The sequence below is a fragment of the Octopus bimaculoides genome, chromosome 1 (genome assembly GCF_046866305.1).
Source record: "Octopus bimaculoides isolate indiv1 chromosome 1, ASM4686630v1, whole genome shotgun sequence".
Lineage (NCBI taxonomy): Eukaryota > Metazoa > Mollusca > Cephalopoda > Octopoda > Octopodidae > Octopus > Octopus bimaculoides.
In genome coordinates, this window is record NC_142928.1 from 190,317,254 (window position 1) to 190,340,011 (window position 22,758).

Consider the following 22,758-nt stretch of genomic DNA (forward strand, 5'->3'; position numbering starts at 1 on the left):
TTCTTTTACTTTCCAGTATTTAAATAAGATTCTAACATTTCCACTTTACAACTTCTGTTGCTTATTAGTATTTTCTCAATTACTACATGAGCAAGAAGTTTGGGAGAATAGAAAAGTGAAGGTTTAGTTCAGAGATTTCTTACATTTCTTTTAAAATTTAGTAACTGTGGTTGCAAAACAAAGATTGATTAATACAGACAGCTGATTGATAGTGATAAATTGAGATTAATTTGATTTCCGTTTTTACTAAACTTTTTTTTTCTCTCTGTTCAAGTGTAGCATACAATTCTGAAGAAGTTGATATGAAGACAGAAATTATATCAGTTGAACAGCAGCCATGGTAACTGTAGTAGATAACTTGGTAATAGTGAAGTGCTTTTATAAATTAAAGTCTGAAAACACTGCTTCCTACTCAAAGATTTTGCAGCAAAAATAAAAAAAGGTTTTCATTTTGCTTTGCCTATTTTTTAAGGTATCAGTTTATGAAGTAAAAAACAAAATGTAATGTAGATAAATTGTTGCAAAGCAGATATTTACTTCAGAAGTTGAATGACATGAAGCTTGAAGATAATGATTTACTAGTCTAGTATGTATTTTGGAGAAGATGATGACTAAACTGAAAGAATACTAGGCTGCCAGTCGAGAGTTCAACAGTATGTACCTTGCCAGTACCATTTTATGTTGTATATGTATTTAATAATACACGAAGGCCCATGGCTTGGTGGTTAATTGTGTTGGGCTCATGATCAAAAGTCATGGATTCAATTCCTGAACAGAGTTGCTTGTTGTGCCCTTGAGCAAAACACTTTATCCCACTTTGTTCCAATCTACTCAGTTGAAAATTAGCACCATCCTCCTGGTGCTGGTGCAAACCTCTCTCCCTCATATTCAGGATTTTCCTCTGGGTCGAGGGTGGCAGAGTTGATACCGTGTCTTTCACTGTTAGGAGTAGATTTGTGGACAAGATTATTATATTCATAATAGAGATGAGGTATTATAGAAACAGAAATGAACATAGATGTATAAGATACTTCTAACTACTCTTCAGCAAGGCAGATACTATACTCATAGAAACGAATTTTTTTTCATATAAAAATTTACAAAAAACTATTAAATTTAGCAATCAATTGATTCATTAATGTTTTCAAACATTATATAGTTGCTGTTTAGTTGCCATTATAACAGGGAAGTGTATTTGTTGTTAATGGTAGATGCAACAAACAATACTCCTTTGAAAGTCACAACTGTGGTTTATGACACTTGACCCTCAGAGCAAATGACTAAAAATAAATTAGAAACATCAGGTGTGAACAATTTACTGCAGTGGATATATTGAAAAATTGACAACAATGAATGCTGAAATGGCCCTGTGGGTGAGGAAGTTCACTTTAAAATAATGTTTGCATTTTAGGCAAATGTCTTCTACCATAAACTTAGGTCAATCAATACTCTGATTAGAATTTGGTCGATGGAAACTGAGCAGAACCTTGCTGTGTGTCTATATGTATGCATGCATGTCTTATATTGACGTATTCATCAATGAGAAAACTGAAACACTTCATTTATAAAATGAATGAAGTCCCTTGAGATATTAGTTCTCAGTTGAGTTACAGACACTCCAGCTTCACTGCTGCTTGATAGAAAAGTGTCAGAAAAGCAGTGCAACTGGTGTTTAGCCAATTGGAAATCTTTACTAAATGGTGCTGCTGTTCAAAAGTAGGTTATTAAGTACATTATTATTAAGTGAAAGTGTTAATCGTTGGTGTAGCCAGTGGTTGTCACTGGTCTTGACTAGAATTGATCATTAGTTGGTGTTGTATGTTAACTGACTCAACGATTTGACAGATTAACTTAAGAAGGAAGGATTTATGTTAATGTGAAGTGATAGTAGCATTTCTAATATACAAGAATGATTCCATCAATGATTTGTCTGCAAATTTAGACATGCTAAAGAAAACTATCGAAAGATAAAGGGGTTTTACTTCTAAAGTAAATCAGATATTGGTGAGGCACAGGTATGGTAGGTTTGGGGTTTAGTCGTACAGTGTGGCATCTAGGGCAAATGTCTTCTACTATCGACCTTGGTCAAAGCCTGGTGAGTGAATTTAGCATGCAGAAACTGAAAAGAGCACCTTGTATGTATGTGTACATGTATGTGTGTTGGATTAAATTTGCACTTTACAAAACTCACTGTGAGTGGTGGTGATGTTATAACTTCTGTCAACAAATCAAGAATGAATAAGAGACCCCTTACTTAGAAACAAGTAAGGGTCAGCGACAGGAAGAGTATCTGGCTGCAAAAACAATGCTTCAGTTGTACATACATCTAATCTATGCTAGCACTGTAAAAAGTGGACGCAAAATGAACAAAGGTTAACAATGTAAATTCATTTGGAACTGAAAGAAAGATATGAAATGCAACAAACCTGATCATATATATCTGCTATAACCTGAACATTTTATGAATATACATAGAGAGATATACTGGATTAATACTAACTTCATTATGTGAAGAGAAGAGTTAAGGTACATATATGATCTGGCTCTCCATTGGTTATGACGACAAGTGTTCCAGTTGATTCAATCAACAGAACAGCCAGCTTGTGAAATTGACATGCAAGTGGCTGAGTACACCCAGACATGCGAACCCTTAATGTATATCTCAGGGAAATTCAGTGTGACAAGGGGTGGCTCTTCTGAATTATAGGTACAACCCGTTTTTGCCAGCTAAGCAGACTGGAGCGATGTGAAATAAAGTAACTTGCTCAGCATGCCACCAGTAACCAAACTCAATTAGTTAATTAATAAAATAAGGTCCTACCGTTTTAGTAGAATTGAATTGTTTTGAAAGAAAATAGTGATGTAAAAATTCTTTCCTGGCATCCAAAAGACCTGACATTGGAACAGATTATAGAGGCTATACAAATACAGAAAGCAGACTTCCCCTCACTCAAACTCAATGAAGAATGGATGACTTAGCACAGTAATACAAAAATAACTACCATAGAGAAATCACTCTAAATTCAGTTGAAAATCTACCTATTGAGAAGGTCACAGTTTTGGTGGTGGAAACTATGCATGGCGAAATAAAAATATATAGACAAAACAATGAGGGAACATGTTTATAGGCCAAAATATAACAATATTTAAACATTACTACTTTTGAAAGGGCTGATGGAAAATGAAGACTTCTAAGTATCAATTCAAAGAAAATGTGAAATAATTCTAAAGAAAAGTAAATAGGTTATTTATGAAATAGTTTGAAATTCTTTGCAAACAATTATATACTTATATACTTCAACAAATTTTCACATTCATAGCTTAGATAAAACTTTTTATTGAACATTATTATAGGTTTATGGAAAATAAATTATGTGATAACTAGGTGGATATATTTTTACTAGACTTTATTTCCATAATTTTCTTATTTGGTATTGGCAATTTAGAAACTTGCATACTAAATAAATTTTCAGTGTGAAATAGTTTTGAAACCATTAGAAACTAAAAATAAAAAAATAATAGTTAAAACAATACATATAGTTCAATGGATTTTCGGATGTTTTTATAGAGAAGTTCAAATATCTAGGGAACACTTGTATGAATATATTTCAATTTTATTTATATCACCTCTGTGTTATAAAAAAATTTTGCCAAAATTTTGAAGACCAATATTTTACAGCAAATTGTTCAATGTAATGTTAAACAATATCAAATTAAAAGCAGAACCTATATTTTGATAGTCTACTAAGTAGATTAGGCTAATTAATTAATGTATATCACGTGAGTGTGTGTGTGTATGTGTGTGTATCTTTTAATGTTTATGGTTTTGTTTTTATTCATAATTGATTTGTTTAACTATTTGGTGGCTGTTCTACATTTTGTGCTGCATTTATATATTTTCCTTTAATATTTGAAGGAAATATTTGGTTGGTGTGACATAGCTTTGTATAGAAGTTTGCTTTCACAGATATGCAGTCTTGGTTTCAGTCATACTGCACAACACTTGAGACAAGTGTCTTCTGCTACAGTGTTGGGTTGACCAAAGCCTTAAAAGTTTGTTTGGTAGATGGAAACTGAAAGAAACCCTATATGTATATATTCTTTATTCTCGACCATCAGCATAAAGAAGACAGAATTGATCCACCAATCTTGTCCTACTGCTAAGCAAACTCGAGCTGTCAATCAAAAGCCACCGGTTCACAATTTCCCTGACACTCCTATACAGGTTGATAGGAAAAACCAAAAGTATATGAATTCATTTACATATCTTGGTAGTAAAGGGAAATCGAGTTCTTCCTTTGATGAAATCATCAACCATCTAGCAAAAGCAACCTACACATTTAGTAAACTCCATCATCACTTATGAAATGAAAGGGGCATCAAACTTGACAGCAAAATACAGGTCTATAAAACAGCCATTCTTACTACTCTCTTGTATAGCTTAGAATTGTGGACACCCTATAGACAGTACATTAACCAACTAGGCATCTTCCACAAAGGTTGTCTCAAGACAATCTGTGGTTATTCACTAAAAGACAGAGTTTTTAATGCCAGCTTGTTTAGCAAGTGTAAGATTGGTGGAATCAAGAGCTTCCTCATGCAGTCACAATTGCATTGGCTGACCATGTCATCAGATGGGTGATGAAAGAATATCCAAAGTCCTCATATACAGCTAGCTTGATAGTGGGGACAGGAATGTTGGTCAACCATGACTCAGATATAAGGACAAGCTGAAGAGTAACCTCTCAGCAGTCAAATATAGCTTACAACACCTTTGAACAAACAGACTTGGAGTGAACAAAATGGAGACCATTGTGTCGAAATAGTATAAGAAACTTTGTCGCAACCAGTGTTAACAGGGTTTGGGGTGCAAGGCAAAAGAGAAGAGTGGCTGCAAATATACCATCTGCACTGACCCATAATCCCCATACTTGTAGCATCTGTAGCCTTCTCTGCAAATTGTTGCCAGGACTCCAATATCACATTCAACATAAGCATTATGACTGACAAAGAAAGAGTAGGTTGTCAGATCCTCATGCGTCAAAACTGATAGAAGAGTTCATTATTATATATATATATATATATATATATATATATATATATATATATATATTATATATATACACACACACACACACACACACACACACACACATATATATATATATATACTTTTATATGATGTGTTGTGAATTTATGTAAAGAAATCCCACAAAAATTTTGTTAAAAATAGAGAAGAGAAGATGTTAAAGTATATAAGAGAATTTTAATTCATGCAGACGATCGTTTCGTGCAGAGATATAAAAATCATGCAAATTCATGGTAGAATTAAATTAAATTAAATTAATTATGTATTACTGTACTCTTCAGTACAAGAAGTATAAACAACATTTTTACAAAGGACTTGAGAAAGGAAATAGCAGAATAGAATCTAGAAGATTCATATTTATCCTTATGAGAAAAAGAGATGTGAGTCCAGTTAGGTATTAACTATAACGAGTTATAGTTAAATTTTGTTCATACTTCTTGCATTGAAGAGTACAGTGATATATAATTAATTTAATTCAACAATGAATTTGCATGATTTTTATATCTGTACGAAACGATCGTCTGCATGAATTAAAATTCTCTTATACATTTTAACCTCTTCTCTTCTCCATTTTTAACAAAATTGTTGAGTTTTATGGGATTTCTTTCCATAAATTCACAACACATCATATACAAGCATTATTTTCATATTCATAAATTTACACCTGTAAACTAACAGGAAAATATGAAGAATCAATATTAGAAATAATAAATCTCTGAGCGAGGTATAAACAGTAGCTGCACAACATCATGAAGTATATTTGCCACTTAAATGTGGCTAACCCTTAAGGGTGGATGCTGCTGTAGCTTGTAGCCCCAGGAGGACGCCTCCTCCAGCTGACTATTGACACACTTTCATCTGGTGCATGGACATATAGTAAATTGGACACTAAAACAATGATGATGATGATTTCAAGACACTGAACAGAAAATTCTGGAACTGACCAAAGCCAGATGTTAGTAACAGACTACTTTTGTTATTGCTGTTCATGTAAGTCAGTCCTGGATAAAAGGACTACTAATTGATGGTAATCCAACCATGAGTACTACATATATATGCATTTCTAAGGTTAAATCATCCAAAATGTCCATATTTTCTTCCTTTTGGATGGTAGATTTTAATTTGTGAGGAATTTGACTGCTATTACATGCAGGTTCAGCAACCAAAATAGTGGTTCCCTTTTCGGTACAGAAGCTCATTATATATATCATCAAAATCATCACTTAACATACGTGATGGTATGGATTGGATGGTTCGACAGAATCTAGTGAACCTAAGGACTGCAGCATACATCAGTCTCTTCTTTGGTGTGGTTTTTATGGTTGAGTTTTCTTCCTAATGCCAACCACTTTACAGCATGTATTTGGTGCTTTTCTCATACCACCAACTTGCAAGACTACAAACCTTGAGAGAAGTGGCTTTATGCTAGAAGATGAGGTATTGTACAGTTTTTGCCATGAAACCAAAGAGGCTCCTTGGCAGATATCCCTCCTGGTAACAACCAATCGTTGCCAATACAGTGGAAAGATTTTGCATGTGCTCTCTGGATACTGCTGAGATGCTTACATCTCAGTGTATTCCTGGCAAAACCAAGGATTGTACAACATCAAGCCTGGTTGAATTAGCAGCAGACCATAACCAGTGGTTATCTTATAATTTCACCTGATGATGCCTACAAACCTAGACAAATTTAAGTGCATCCCTTTTCTCTGTACCATCTTATCTGTGAGACTCAACTTTTATAAATCAGTGTCTTCTTAATAATGATTTGTTTCAATGTCATACTGAACTACAGAATAAATCTATAGATTTTGTCAGCACTTTACACAATAAACACCTGCCTTTACATTTTGCATCTCGTAAATACTTTACCTTTAATTCATGAATAGAAAAAAAGATGAATGAACCAGGTAGGTTTTAGCTTTGCTTTGAGATTTTGTCAGCAATTGTGTGTTCTCTTTAACTATCTACAGAAATATACATTTATAATGCACTCTTGGTAGCTTGTTTGATTAATAACTTGTACTTTAATAGTGTTAACCATTAAATACCAAACTCAGAATTGAAACTAGTGTGATTGACTTTATTCTGTTTACAAAAATATTATATTCAGGTAAGGTGATAACAGTTGCCTATACTTAGTTTTGTATCTAAAATTTATAGATAGGCACATGTGTAGCTGTGTGGCTGAGAAGCTTGCTTTCGAACCATGTAGCCTTGGTTCAATCCCATTGCATGGTATCTTGAATAAGAGTCTTCTATTTAAAGCCCTACGCTGACCAAAGCTGTGTGAGTGGACTTGGTAGCTAGAAACCATGAGAAATCCATCATATATGCAGGTGTGTGTGTGTACCCTTATCCAGACATTAATTGATGGTTGTGAATGAGCAGTATTGTCATACAAGCAAAGCTGCTTGTTGCCAGTCCTCAGTCTAGCAACGGGAATATATTATCTCACTTAGAAACAAGAAAATTGGCAACAAGAAGGGCAACCTGTAGTAGAAAATGTTTCAATAAATTCTGTCCAACCCATGCCAGCATGGAAAAGTAGATGTTAAATGACAATGATATTCTATAGTTGAATACAGCTTTGAAACAAAATACTAAATATCAGTAACCTATTAATTGAACTGGTAGTCAAGAAAGTGTTATAATTAGTCTATCTGGTTTACATATGCCTTGACTAGAACGGGGTTTATAAGCATAATCTCTGCAGATGAAGGCATCCTCAGTCACAGATGAAATCACAACACAAGACTGAAATTACTCTGGTTATTCAGTGTTTTTCTGTTCACAAAGATATTAAAGACAATGCATTTACAGCTGTAGACATAGTGTTGGCTAACACCTATAGATATACTCTGTAGTTCTGTATTGCATTAACTTTTATTATTACATATAAAACTTGGTTTAAACCAATGTTGACAATAGCAAATGACAGAAGGAAATTAATTATTAATGGTTATTTCAAAATTGTGTAAGTGCCAACTATAATCAACACTAAGTTCTATCACAGCTAATAACATAACTTTATATATATATATATGTATATATATATATATATATATATATATATATATGTATATATATATATATATATATATATATAGTCATATACAAGCAATGTCTAACATATTTGCCATCTAGTTATTGCCTTTAATTTCTCAACTAGTCATTTCCTTGGAGATTTTCAGATCCATAACCTCTTAACCATACTGAATGTTTAGACATGCTAACCACTTCTGTCATTGCTTAGAGAAGCAAGGCAATATCACTTTGGTTCTTAGCACTCACTCAATTTAGAAGAAGGAACAGATGAATATAAATTGTGATATGCCGAGATGTATTCCAGGTTTTATAGAAAGGGAATTATCTTCCTTGTTATCTCCAGCACATAACAGGAACTGAGGGAGGACATAAATGGTCTCCTGGAATGTGTTGGTAGGAATTTCTGCTACGAGGTTCACTGTAGTACAGCAGAACTCAGATATTGATACACAAAGTTCATTGTAGCATCCCTTCATCATTTCCAGTTAATGTCTGCTTTCTATACTGGCATAGGTTAGGCAGTTTCACTGAAACTGGTAAGCTGGAGAGCAGTTACAGGTTCCAATCTGATTTAGCATGGTTTCTATGGTTGGCTGCCCTTCCTAATATCAAGCACTCAAAGTGTGTAGTGGGTGCCTTTTACATGCCTGGATAGCATTCTAGGTCATATCTCATTGATGTGAACCCTCTTCTACTGGCTAAGAAGGCATTCCATAAATCAACCCCAAAATATGGATGTTACATAATAAAATAGGCACAGGAGTGCTGTGTAGTAAGTAGCTTGCTTCCCAACCATATGGTTCCAGGTTCAGTGCCACTGTGTGGCACCTTGGGTAGGTGTCTTCTACTATAGCTTCGGGTCGACCAAAGCCTTGTGAGTGGATTTGGTAAATGGATACTGAAAGAAGCCTGTCATATATATGTGTGTGTATTTGTGTGTATTTTGAATGTCTGTATTTGTCCCTCCCCACCATCGCTTGACAACCAATGCTGGTGTGTTTACATACCTGTAACCTAGCGGTTCAGCAAAAATGAGTAATAGAATAAGTCCTGGGGTTGATTTGTTTGACTAAAGTCAAATGACTGAAACAAATAAAAGAATAGAATAAAAGAATAAGGAATAAAACTAAAAAGTCAAGTAGACCAATCTGGAGGCTGAAATCCATATCTGAATATATACTCATGCTGTTAAGCCCAAGGTCAGCTTTGAGCAAGCAAACCTATGATCAATGGTATTCCTGTTTTAGCCACTCCAATTGTTTTGTATGTCCACCAATCCAACAGCACTAGCATCGACCACGCTCAAAAGCACCATCCAAGCATAGTCGATGTCAGTGCTGCCTGACTGGCCCCTGTGCTGGTGACACGTAAAAAGCAACATTCGAGGGTGGTCGATGCCAGCACCACCAGACTGGATCCTATGCTGGTAATACATAAAAAGCACCCACTACACTCTCAGAGTGGTTGACATTAGGAAGAGCATCCAGCTGTAGAAACCTTGCCATCTCAGACTGGAGCCTTGTGCAGCCTCCCAGCTTACCAGTCCTTAGTCAAACTGTCCAACCCATGCCAGCATGGAAAGCGGATGTTAAACGATAATGATAATGATGATCCTTTTCTGTATATTGTTTTGAAGAGAGGTGTGATATGAGGGAGATTTTGCTGCTACTTTTTAGCAGGTTGTGCAACCACATAATAGCTTCCATCAGTGTTTTGTCTGAATGCACAAACAACATATATCCTCCTCCCCCACCCCTACATATAAACGTGTGAAATCTTGATTTTTTTTATATACATGTATATGAACGTGTTTGTGTGAACATGACCATTATATACAAAAAGAACCCTTCATATTTCCAGTCCTCCAAGGAGGTGTCCAATGATTAGTTATTTACAAACAATAGATACACATTCCTCGTTTTGTCATATTCTGTTCTCTAGGTTTTCTGAAGAGAAGCATGCCATGAAAGGGAGCCTAAACATTACTTCAAAACCAAACATGGTGAGGAAAAACATCAATACATGTAAGTAATGTTCCATGGGAAGAATTGTTTGGAGGAAATGTTGCTTTCCTGTCAATCGATTTATATTGACAGTCACTTCAGGATTGACAGCTTCTAAGTACCAACATGCACATACTCTTGTGTATATGCATGCATTCCAAATTTAATTCAGAGAACTTGAAAAAAAAAAAATATTTTCAACAAATGCATTTTCTTTCTGCAGCACCTTTGCCTACAGGAACTGTCTGCATTTTTTCCTTCCACCTTGCAGAACATAAAATGGCAATGAAAAGAAAGTAAGCCTTAGTTTTACAGATTTTTTCATAAATCTATTTAACTGTACAGCTAAATAATAGTTATTTCATGAAAATCAGAACTCTATTTGACAGTCTTCAATGGAACACTAGTGAATAGCAATACACGATAATGTTTGCAAATGTTCTCTTGATAGATATATATATATATATATATATATATAATGTTGGATTTCATTGTAAAATAAATTTAAATATAAAATTCAATGAAATTTAAATTAAGAAAAATATGGAAAAGTAAGTTTGCAATTCAAATGGTTACTTATTTATTTTTTATTTTTGCAAGTTATGTGCATTTCAGGCATGTTGTGTTTGCATATTTTTATGGGGAAAGAATAAAACAAAGAAAAAGAAACCATTTCCTTTTTCACACAAGTTAGAAAATAAATCTACCCTAATATATTCTTCTTATTCAATAAACTGGAGAAAATTTTTAAGAATTATTATTATATTGGAAAATTTAACAAAACTACCGATGATGATGATGACGGTAACGACAATGATAGCTATGATGATGGGGATGGTAATTGTTGTGATAATCATGGTGAATGAATAAATTTAGAGAGGAATTTACAAGAAAAATTTAGTAATGTTCATGATAAGAACAGAAACAAAAATGAATTCACAAGAATTTCATACTCCATTTTGGGGATAAAAAATCCTCATGCATTTAAAAAAAAAATTTTTTTAAACTTTTATTTACTTTTACATCACATTTTACCAGCTTTTGAGGAGATAATACCTTCATTATATTTTTATTCTGGTTATTAGCTTTGATACAATTGCATTATTTTTAGACTGTAAAGACTATTTTTCTCATCTTTTATAAGGAAGTTCATTGGATTGTGCCTCTGGCATGTAATATAAATTAATCTACATGCATTTATATGTGTGGGTGAGAGAAAGAGAGAGAGAGGATATGTAAGTATATTTGCTGTTGATTATTTTAAACATTATTTAATCCTATAGACTTATATATGTATACATTTATGTATGCGTGTGTGTGAGCACATGCATACACTACTTATATTTTCGTTATTTTTTTATTTGTTTACATTGACTTTGCTACATATAATGTAACACTGTTAATACTCTCTAGATATAAGCTATGTTTTGAGTTTTAAAATAAAATTATAGGATCCCAAGATAGTCTGCCATACTCCAAGAGAGCAACTTCCAAAACCCTACAGTCAGGGAGGCTGTCATTCTTAAATACAACATCCTAATGGTGAGAAAAGAAACATCTTTATATACAGCCACTTACCTTTAATCACATGAACCTTTTTTAGGATTCTATGTCCACCAGTACATATAATAGATATTGTATATCTACTAAAGACCTCTCTCTTTCTACTAAAGACCTCTCTCTTTCTATTAAAGACCTCTCTCTTTCTCATCATTTTAAATTGCACATTTCCATGCTTGCATAGGTCACACAAAATTCATCGACACATATTTTCTATCATTACTCAAAACAATGTGAATAATTAAGCATTACATTTACAGAGTAATCTGTACGACAGAGGGTTAAGAAGGACTAGCAATTGTCCATGCACAAAGATCTCCCCTCTCCATGCCACCATTGTTTATGGGGGTGGGGCAGCCAATTTGGGCTGATACAGTTCAGCACCTGTGTCATCACAGGTGTTGCTATCAGAACACAGAGATCCAAAACATGGCACAAATTATCTTGTCCAACCTTCTAACAATTTCACCAATCTATCACCTTGGATTGGTGCATTTAAAAAAAATTTTTTAATCATTCCTCCTCCACAAAAAAAATGAATGGCAAAGTTGACCTCAGTGGGATTTGAACTTATAGAATAAAGTGTTGGAACAAATAATCCAATACTCTAACAACTTGGCCAGTTTGCTTCCTTAAGGAAATAACTATGTCCTTCACACATTTATGTTGTGTGAGGACCCAGCATGTCAAAGAACAGATCCAACATTTTCTTTGCATGTCACAATAGGCAACTAAAAGAGGTTGAGGTAGGATTGTCACTCCAACCCCATAAAACCCTTACCAGCAACAACTATCCAAATAGACCCATGGGTTGGAGGGTAGTTGCCTGAGTAGTGCAAAGATGCCATCTGCCAGGAGTAAGGAATCACCAAAAAATGGAGGATGCAGCAACACGCTACTACAGTGCATGCATCCATACTACTACTACTACTACTACTACTACTACTACTACTACTGCTGCTGCTTTTTCACACATTTGTTACACTGCATATTTTGAATGTTACATTCCTCTCACCCTGTATATGTGATTTTGGACTACAACCCCCGATTGACTTGATGTATATGCCTAGTTATCAACACCATATGACCTCTAGTATTTTATATCTACACCCTGGCTTTTCCCAACGCAACAGCTTTTCTTATCTCTACAATGTGTAATAAATATTCCAATAGATCATCTTGAGATTGAATGTATCAAACTCTCTCTCTCCCTCAGTATTTATTCATCAATCATTTGCCTACAAATTCATCACCATCATTTAACATCTATTTTCCATGCTGGCATGGGTTAGAAGGTTTGACTCAAAACTGCTAAGCTGATTTGGCATGATTTCTACAGCTGGATGTCCTTCCTAACACCAACCACTCCAACAGTGTAGCAGGTGCTTTTTACATGCCACTGGCATGGGAGCCAGTTATGAAATACCAGCATCGGTCACAGCTATGATCTCACTTGGCTTGGCAGGTCTTCTCAAGCACGGTATATTGCCAAGGGTCCCAGTCACTTGTCACTGCCCCTGCGAGGGCCGATGTTTGAATGGTACTTTTTATGTGCCACGGGCATGGTTGTTAGATATGTGACACTGGCATTGGCCATGATTATGATTTTACTTGGTTTCATGGGTCTTCTCTAGCACTATTTAGGTATTAACCATCTACATTGCTATAAACTAAAAAACCTGATGCAGCATTTCTCCAACACATTAACTGTTTCCAATTTTAATTAAATGGGACTTTGATGTGTTGACCCATTTAGAACCATTGTTTTGATTTTTTTAAATAATGTTCAACAATGTTTGCAGCTCCTCGTTATGAGTACAGTCTTGATTAATTATAGTTATCATGCTCACCACACTAAGTGTGTTAGTGACTAATTTACTTTAGTGATTAATTATGAATCACAAAAATCACTCATTTTTGTCATAAAAATTGAATATGTTCTTTTGAGCTTCTTGAATGAAAAAAAAAAATCAATCTGAAGTCAACCTGCCTCTCTTACTCTTTTACTTGTTTCAGTCATTTGACTGTGGCCATGCTGGAGCACCACCTTTAGTCGAGCAAATCGACCCCAGGACTTATTCTTTGTAAGCCTAGTACTTATTCTTTCGGTCTCTTTTGCCGAACGGCTAAGTTATGGAGATGTAAACACACCAGCATCGGTTGTCAAACGATGTTAGAGGGACAAACACAGACACAAACAACAAACACACACATACATATATATATATATACATATATACGACAGGCTTCTTTCAGTTTCCGTCTACCAAATCCACTCACAAGGCTTTGGTCAGCCCGAGGCTATAGTAGAAGACACTTGCCCAAGGTGCCACGCAGTGGGACTGAACCCAGAACCATGTGGTTGGTAAGCAAGTTACTTACCATACAGCTACTCCTACGCCTATATCTGTAATTATATTGATTATACATATTGTAGAATTTTTTCATATGAGTTGAAAATCTTAGATTATCTGAGATTATCCTTTTAATTAGAAGACAAAATCTCCCTCTTAGACAGTTTAAAAAAAATCTAAAAGCTAGGGAGACAACTCCAACATATCAGCTAATGAAAGTATTTGGAAAAGACAATTAGAAGTGAATCTTGTGGGTTAATAATCTTAATATATCTTGGTTTTGTATTCAATCTTTAAGGTATTTTCTAAACTGTCAAACACATGGCATAGTGTAGAATATTAAACAGAACATTCTCCATTTAATGTTCAACACGATAAAGGAAAGAATGTCTTTAATCTCTTGTTGTCATGTTATACTACATTGTGTATATAAATACATTCATATGTCAGGTCAGTTTGGGTGAGAAGACATGTAAGTTAGGTGTAAGTTGAGGGAGATTTGGCAACTATTTCTAGCAGGTTGAGTGACCACATAGAAGCGCTAGCATTGACTTGACCTTCATGTACATAGGTAGATGTGGTATTTATTGAAGGCACATGGCTTAGTGATTAAAGTATCCGTTTTATGATCATAAGGTTATGAGTTTGATTCCTGGCAATGCATTGTGTTCTTGAGCAAGACACTTTATTTCATGTTGCTCCAGTCCACTCAGATGGAAAAAATGCGTTGTACTTGATTGAAATCCAAAGGACCAGCTGAACCTGCCAGAGAACTATATTAAGGTTATATGTGTCTGTGAAGAGCTCAGCCACCTCCATGTTAATTTCATGAACAGACTGTTCCACTGAGTGGATAAACTGAAATACTTATCATAACCAATGGAGAGCCAGATTTTTTTATATATATCTTCATGTTAGTGCTTACAATAGCTTTGGAAGGGAGTTACTAAAGTCATAGACATACTGTGTACAGATATCTACAAGATTTTGGTTACTGCAATCCTCTACAAAGTCTCACAAACACCACTTGTCTCATTCCATACATTATTCTGTTCAATGTGAATTATTTGGACTGTAGTAGCTATCTTGGTTTATCGTAAACCTTTCCATCCTTTTTTTGAACAATTCTCTCAATAAACATTAAATTTCCATTTCTCCTTTACAAAATCTCTTTCATATAACTTCAGAACCCCTGGGGCCTGCCTATCTACATTGTTTGTCTTCTCATGTAAATCAATGATAGACATATGTGTCTTGTACATATGTTATTTTTGATTATCTATCAAATTTAATTTGGGCCTTTTGAGAATAGTTGCAGTTTTGGGATTGGATTGCTTACACAATCTTATCAAGATTACAGGCCACTGTATAGCATTATTCAAATAAAAGTGTGCATTCTTATATAAAGTCTTGGTGTATAATAAATATGTAAGCACTGCTAGGGCTAGGTATTTTCAGTGTAAAAGTTTCCGTTTATATGAATGGTTAATCCTTCAAAATTTACATATATATATATATATATATATATATATATATATATATATATATATATATATATATATATGTACATATATATATATACATATATATACATATATATATACATATATATACATATATATACATATATATACATATATATATATATATATATATATTTATTTATTTTTTATTTATTTATGTGTTTCACCCAAGTGGCTGCGGTCATGCTGGTGCACCACCGTGATTTTCACGTTCCTCGCATGGCTCTTCTCCCCCACCTGACATGGTCCAATCAAGAGTTTTGATGGCACATCTGGTGTATAAGAGAATTTGACATAGCTGCCGTAAACTGCGTCTCATTACGAGCCATTGGTTCGTCTGGTACCGTGGAGAGGAAAGTGTCAAGTTTTGTCTTGAAGACCTCCGCATCCATGTCTTGCATGTCTCTCAAATGTTTTGGCAGGGCATTGAAGAGCTGAGGTCCTCTGAAACCGAGGCTGCTGCAGTATCTCGTTCTTATGTGAGATGCAGTGGACGGTACCTTTGGCACCATGCAGTGGCGACCCATGCGGGCGTTCCTGTAGTACTTGATGCCAAAGTTTGGCACCAGTCCTTCCAGTATTTTCCATACGTATATTATTACATATCTCTCCCGCCTGCGCTCCAGGGAGTAGAGACCTAGTGCCTTCAGTCGCTCCCTGTAGTTCATCTGTTGGACTGTGGCGATCTTTTTTGTATAGTGCCGCTGAATTGCCTCGAGTTCTGCAGTCCGCTTAACACTGTGTGGTGACCACAACTGAGAGCAATAGTCTAGGCGGCTCAGAACAAATGTCTTCCACAGAGTCAACATGACTTTTTGATCCCTTGTACAGAATGTCCTCAGTATCCACCCTGCCAGTTGTCTGCACTTTGCTGTCAACTTGACAATGTGCATGTGAAATGATGCATCACTACACATGTTGATGCCCAGATCTCTTACTGTTTGTGGTTCTGGAATTGCAGTACCTCCAGGCCCTGTGTATGCCAGTTGGGAGGTGCTTGTGGTCTTGTAGCGCAGTACTTGAAATATTTTTTGCATTGAACTGCATATTATTTTGCTCTGCCCACTCATATATTGCATTTAAGTCATTCTGCAGGCTTACAATATCATCAGGATTCTTTATTGCCTGAGATATCTTTGTGTCATCAGCATAGCTAGTGACAGTGGCTCTCCGAGTGACCGTGGGCATGTCCAGAAGGGCCACTATGAACAGTAGTGGCCCCAGAACAGTTCCTTGTGGAACACCGCTCAATATTTGTGTTTCCCTAGATAGTTCTCCATTGGCTGCAACTGTCTGACTTCTACCATTCAGGAAGTCATGCAGCCACTCTCCTAATTTACCAGCTATGCCAAGGTTTCGCAGCTTGTGACATATCAAGCCATGATCAACTTTGTCAAAGGCTTTTGCAAAGTCGAGATATATCACATCAACATTTGAATGGTCAAGTAGCTGCTTCAGGACCCAGTCATAATGCTGCAAGAGCTGCGTGAGGCAGCTTCTACCTGGACGGAAACCATGCTGGGTCTCATTCAGCAAGTCATTTTCTTCTAGGAACGCAATCAATCTCCTTCTGACAATTCGTTCCATGACTTTGCTAATATGTGAAGTCAGAGAGATGGGCCTGTAGTTCCCAGCCTCTGCTCTGCTTCCACCTTTATGGACAGGACATATGGTGCCTTCCTTCAGCTTTTTGGGAAGTTTACCATTTGCAAGGAAACTCTGGAAGAGTATCCGGAGTGGTCCTGCTAGTTCTTGTTTACACGACTTTAAGAGGACAGCTGGGAAACCATCGGGGCCAGTTGCCGAATTTGAGCTCATTTCATTTATGGCAGCTATCACATCTTCCTCTTCAATGTCGATGTAGGTAATGGATGCAGTCTTTTTCTGCTGAGTGCTATTGTCAAAGAAATCAGCTGGGTTCTTTATTTGCATGTGACTCAGAGGAGAAGTGAAGACACTCTTGAATTGTGTACTGAGCACTTCACTTATCCATGTGGGATCTGCAGTCAGTGAGCCATTAGGCAGGAATAGGGGTCCTATCTTATACTGTACCGTAGCAGTCTCCTTTGCAAATCTATAGAAAGCCTTGGGGTTTGTTTTTATGCTTTCTACTGCTCTCTTCTCCTTCTCTGCTCTCTTCTCCTTCTCTGCTCTCTCCTTTTCATGGGAGAGTTTAATTTTGTTTTCTATTTCTAATAGTGTTAGTTTTAATTTAGCACTTTTCCTATCCTTCGGTTCTCTATTTAACTGGTTTGAGACCTTTGTTCTGTGTCTCATAAGGATTTTCCTGTCTCTAGGAATTCTATTGGCATGTTTGCTGGTCTTTCTATATGGCACGTATTTGGTGCATATGTCTTGTATGGTTGACATAAAATGACTTAGTTTGAGGTCATTGTCTTGTATAGAAAGGCTGTCATGCCAGTTTTGATTTCGAATCTCTCTGCGAATTGACTTCCAGTCCGCCCTGTGGAAATTCAGGTTGGATATTGCTTGAGTCCTCCTGGTGGGGTGGGTGTCAGTGGGTTGTCTAGGACCATACATAGTTAATTCTATAATGTTATGATCTGAGAGAGACGTGGGCGTTATTTTCACATTATGGATTAGGCTCACATTGTTTGTGAAGCAGAGATCTAAAATATTGCCTCCCCTGGTTGGTTGGTTGGAGTATCACTTGTTCCATGAACAGCATGTTGGATAGTTCTAGCAATGATTTTGCCTGGCTTTGTTCATGCAGTGCCATCCCAGAGAGGATGTGACCTTCAGGCCATTTAACATTTGGGAGGTTAAAGTCGCCTAGGAAAAGTATATTGATGTGTTGGTGCAGATTTGTCAGGACCTCTTCTATGCGTCTGAGGCTGTCCTCAAATTTACCTTCCTGCTTTGCGGTATTTGGTGGACGGTATGTTGAGCATACAACTACATCAATTTGTTTTATGTGTACTATTAAAGTATCACATACAGAGTTTGAGTGTGATAGTAGTAGTAGGGGTGTGACATCTTCTTGGATGTACATTGCAACTCCCCCATGACTTCTATCCCTTCTGTCTGTTCGGAGTACGGCATACTCTGGTATATTTATCTCCGCATCTGCTATGTTAGGTGTTAGATGCGTTTCGGTAAGCACCATGCATATTGCTTGATTGCATGTTACTAGGTCTTTCAAGTATAGGAACTTATCTTTGCCGCCTGTTCGTAATAGGCCCCGGATATTCAGTAGGAGTATGGGTGTGATATCTGTGCAGGGGTTCCTGGTGTTAACGGTGGCCATCCCTGATCCATCATCTGTGGTGGTCTTGGACAATGGTTCGTGTGGCGTTGACTCTGTACCCGCTGCATCCACGTTAACTGTTGTACCATTTTCTGGGCCAAGCTTAAAAAAGCTTGCTGCTCAGCTACTGCAGTTCGTACAGCCTCTGCATATAGCCTTTTTTGGGGAGCAGAAGGAATATACGGACTTCTCTCTTTGTGAGTCCTGTTGGTATTCGGTGGATTATGTGTACGTAGATTTAAGCTTTCTGGTCTCCCTTTTCTGCGCTCCCGCTTATTTTGTTGTAAGTGGTTATCTACCTTGTTTAGCTGGTGGTGTTTGGGATGGGCAAATTTGCAGTTTTGTCCCTTTTCCCCGTGCCAGCAGGTACCATTTAGGTAGAATTTACAGATCTGTTTCTTTTTCTTTTTCTCTGTGTGACGTGTTTGGGCTTGAAGCCTGTTTGTGTTTACCGCCTTTTTGTCTGTTCTCCTGTCTTTGTCGTTTGTGGTGCAGCGTTGACTGTATTCACCATGGTCATTGCATCCCTCATCAGTGGCTACAGCACTGGTGGCATCTGCCTTGTCTTGGTGATCCGTTTGGTCCTCCTGAGCCTGAGCACAGTGTGCAGGGTCTTCACTGTCCATTTTTGTGTCCGTGTCTCTCATAATGCCTTCTAGGAGGTCAAGGTGCGGTTTCACGAGCTCGTAGGAGCGAATGAGCTCCAGTTTCTTTCGATCAATTTGAGCCATTGACCTGTGGAAATTGTACCTATCCAGGCTTTCGGCTATTAGATCATTTGCTGGTGATCCTTTGGCCAGGTTCCATGCGTGTACAAGAAGACGAACTTCTTCCAGCTGCCAGTTTCGGCGCATCTTCATCTTCTTGTTGGCCTCAACTTGGCGCTGTACAAAGTCTCGTCCTCTGGTATCCATGGTGCATGATATTTGAGAGAGAGGGGTTATCTTAAAGAATATAGGAATAGTACTAGAAAGAAAGAAGAGTATAAAGAGGGGAGGGAGAAGGGAGAATACGAAGTAGAGCGAGTAGAGAGTGCGTACAGAGTACGAGATAGATAGATAGAGAGAGAGAGAGAGTGGATGTGATAGGAATAGAGATGTATGAGAGAGAGAGAGAGAAGATAACTCAAGAGAGAAACAAACAAAATGAAACGAATAATGAAAATAATAAAAATATATACATATATATATATACATACATATATATATATATGTATATATACATATATGTATGTATGTATATATGAGGGAGAGAGGATAACTCGAGAGAGAGAAACAAACAAGACAAAATGAAAATGAGAAGAAAAACGAAAAATTAAAAACGAGAAATATATATATCACGGAGAACAGAGAGAGAGGGTGAGAAACAGAGAAACTAAGAGAGAAAAAGTGAGGGAGAGAAGATGGGATAAGAGTAGAATAGAGATTTTGATTAAGAGTGTTAAAACGAGGTGACTATAAGGGAAAATGAGTGAAAACTTTTAATACTTTAAATAAACTAAGAAGAACGATTTTATCGTAAATAAATTTTATCGTAAATAAACAAAAACTATTCTGTGAGAGAAATTACAGTATGTTAACAATAGAAGGAAATATAGAATATAGAATAAAACTTAGTATGTAAATAAACTAAGAAGAAACGATTTTATCGTAAGTAAATTTTATCGTAAATAAACAAAAACAAAACTATTCTGTGAGACAAATTACAGTATGTTAACAAACAAGTGAAATAAATTATTTTGTCGTAAATTGTTTTTGGAAAGAGAATAGAATATTAATAAAAGTTAGAAATAAAGAATAAAACTTAGCTTAGATTTCTATCTTTATAACCTCTCACCACGTGCGTGGTTTCTTCGAAGATGGTTGTTCGCTTTGGTTCGCTCACATTAACGTGCGTTGTATATATACTATTTACTTTCTTTTTCAACGGTTATAATGCAGGACCGTCGTTAAACAAACAGGTACCGAGTTTTGTGTCGGTTTCAGCGAATATTTATCTTCGATATGGAAAGATACCTGTTGGTTGCTTCATACATATATATACATATATATACATATATATATATACATATATATACATATATATACATACATATATATACATATATATATATACATATATATACATATATATACATACATATATATACATATATATACATACATATATATACATATATATACATACATATATATACATATATATATATACATACATATACATACATATATATACATATATATACATACCTATATATACATACATATACATACATATACATACATATATATACATATATATACATATATATACATATATATACATATATATACATATATATATATATATACATATATATATATATATATATATATATATATTTATTTATTTTTTATTTATTTATGTGTTTCAGCCAAGTGGCTGCGGTCATGCTGGTGCACCACCGTGATTTTCACGTTCCTCGCATGGCTCTTCTCCCCCACCTGACATGGTCCAATCAAGAGTTTTGATGGCACATCTGGTGTATAAGAGAATTTGACATAGCTGCCGTAAACTGCGTCTCATTACGAGCCATTGGTTCGTCTGGTACCGTGGAGAGGAAAGTGTCAAGTTTTGTCTTGAAGACCTCCGTATCCATGTCTTGCATGTCTCTCAAATGTTTTGGCAGGGCATTGAAGAGCTGAGGTCCTCTGAAACCGAGGCTGCTGCAGTATCTCGTTCTTATGTGAGATGCAGTGGACGGTACCTTTGGCACCATGCAGTGGCGACCCGTGCGGGCGTTCCTGTAGTACTTGATGCCAAAGTTTGGCACCAGTCCTTCCAGTATTTTCCATACGTATATTATTACATATCTCTCCCGCCTGCGCTCCAGGGAGTAGAGACCTAGTGCCTTCAGTCGCTCCCTGTAGTTCATCTGTTGGACTGTGGCGATCTTTTTTGTATAGTGCCGCTGAATTGCCTCGAGTTCTGCTGTCCGCTTAACACTGTGTGGTGACCACAACTGAGAGCAATAGTCTAGGCGGCTCAGAACAAATGTCTTCCACAGAGTCAACATGACTTTTTGATCGCTTGTACAGAATGTCCTCAGTATCCACCCTGCCAGTTGTCTGCACTTTGCTGTCAACTTAACAATGTGCATGTGAAATGATGCATCACTACACATGTTGATGCCCAGATCTCTTACTGTTTGTGGTTCTGGGATTGCAGTACCTCCAGGCCCTGTGTATGCCAGTTGGGAGGTGCTTGTGGTCTTGTAGCGCAGTACTTGAAATTTTTTTGCATTGAACTGCATATTATTTTGCTCTGCCCACTCATATATTGCATTTAGGTCATTCTGCAGGCTTACAATATCATCAGGATTCTTTATTGCCTGAGATATCTTTGTGTCATCAGCATAGCTAGTGACAGTGGCTCTCCGAGTGACCGTGGGCATGTCCAGAAGGGCCACTATGAACAGTAGTAGCCCCAGAACAGTTCCTTGTGGAACACCGCTCAATATTTGTGTTTCCCTAGATAGTTCTCCATTGGCTGCAACTGTCTGACTTCTACCATTCAGGAAGTCATGCAGCCACTCTCCTAATTTACCAGCTATGCCAAGGTTTCGCAGCTTGTGACACATCAAGCCATGATCAACTTTGTCAAAGGATTTTGCAAAGTCGAGATATATCACATCAACATTTGAATGGTCAAGTAGCTGCTTCAGGACCCAGTCATAATGCTGCAAGAGCTGAGTGAGGCAGCTTCTACCTGGACGGAAACCATGCTGGGTCTCATTCAGCAAGTCATTTTCTTCTAGGAACGCAATCAATCTCCTTCTGACAATTAGTTCCATGACTTTGCTAATATGTGAAGTCAGAGAGATGGGCCTGTAGTTTCCAGCCTCTGCTCTGCTTCCACCTTTATGGATAGGACA